Source organism: Bison bison, unplaced genomic scaffold (assembly GCF_000754665.1).
Source record: "Bison bison bison isolate TAMUID 2011002044 unplaced genomic scaffold, Bison_UMD1.0 scf7180017864472, whole genome shotgun sequence".
Taxonomy (NCBI): Eukaryota; Metazoa; Chordata; class Mammalia; order Artiodactyla; family Bovidae; genus Bison; species Bison bison.
Genome location: NW_011495033.1, coordinates 9,873,939 through 9,875,555, shown reverse-complemented (window position 1 = coordinate 9,875,555; position 1,617 = coordinate 9,873,939).

The following is a 1,617-nucleotide window of genomic DNA, read 5'->3' as shown; positions in this document are numbered from 1 at the left end:
CCTTCCTCAGTGATCAATGCAAAGAAATAGAGGAAAACAATAGAATGGGAAAGACTAGAGATCTCTTCAATAAAATTAGAGATACAAGGGAACATTTCATGCAAAGATGGGCACAATAAAGGATAGAACTGGTATGGAACTAACAGAAGCAGAAGATATTAAGAAGAGGTGGCAAGAAAACACAGAACTATACAAAAAAGACCTTCATGACTCAGAGAGCCATGATAGTGTGATCATTCACCTAGAGCCAGTCATCCTGGAATGCGAAGTCAAGTGGGCATTAGGAAGCATCACTACGAACAAAGCTAGTGGAGGTGATGGAATTCCAGTTGAGCTATTTCAAATCCTAAAAGACAATGATGTTAACATGCTGCACTCAATATGCCAGCAAATTTTGAAAACTCAGCAGTGGCCACAGGACTGGAAAAGGTCAGTTTTTATTCCAATCCCAAAAAAAAGGCAGTGCCAAAGAATATTCAAACTATTGCACAATTGCACACATCTCATAGGCTAGAAATTCTCAAACCTAGGTTTCAACAGTACATAAACCAAGGACTTCTAGATGTTCAAGCTGGATTTAGAAAAGGCAGAGGAACTAGAGATCAAATTGCCAACATTCTTTGGATCATAGAAAAAGCAAGAGAGTTTCAGGAAAACATCAACTTCTGCTTTATTGACTACACCGAGGCCTTTGACCGTGTGCATCACAACAAAATGTGGAAAATTCTGAAAGAGATGGAAATACCAGCCCACCTTATCTGCCTTCTGAAAAATCTGTATGCAGGTCAAGAAGCGACACTTAGAACTGGACATGGAGCAAGAAACTGGTTCCAAATTGGGAAAGGAGTACGTCAAGGCTGTATACGTCACCCTGCTTATTTAACTTATATGCAGACTTCTTCATGTGAAATGCCAGGCTGGATGAAGCACAAGCTGGAATCAAGATTGCTGGGAGAAATATCAATAACCTCAGATACGCAGATGACACCACCCTTAAGGGAGAAAGCGAAGAAGAACTAAAGAGCCTCTTGATGAAAGTGAAAGAGGAGAGTGAAAAAGTTGGCTTAAAACTCAACATGCAAAAAATGAAGATCATGGCATCTGGTCCCATCACTTCATGGCAAATAGATAGGTAAACAGTGGAAACAGTGTCAGACTTTATTTTCTTGGGCTCCAAAATCACTGCAGATGGTGACTGCAGCCATGAAATTAAAAGACGCTTGCTCCTTGGAAGAAAAGTTATGACAAACCTAGACAGTATACCTAAAAGCAGAGACATTACTTTGCTGGCAAAGGTCTGTCTAGTCAAAGTTATGGTTTTTCTGGTAGTCATGTTGGGATGTGAGAATTGGACCATAAAGAAGGCTGAGTACAGAAGAATTGACGCTTTAGAACTGTGGTGTTGGAGAAGACTCTTGAGAATCCTTTGGACTTCAAAGAGATCGAACTGTCAATCCTGAAGGAAATCGGTCCTGAATATTCATTGGAAGAACTGATGCTGAAGCTGAAACTCCAATAGTTTGGTCAGCTGATGCCAAGAACTGACTCATTGGAAAAGACCCTGATGCTGGGAAAGATTGAAGGCAGGAGAAGAAGGGGATGACAGAGGATGAGATG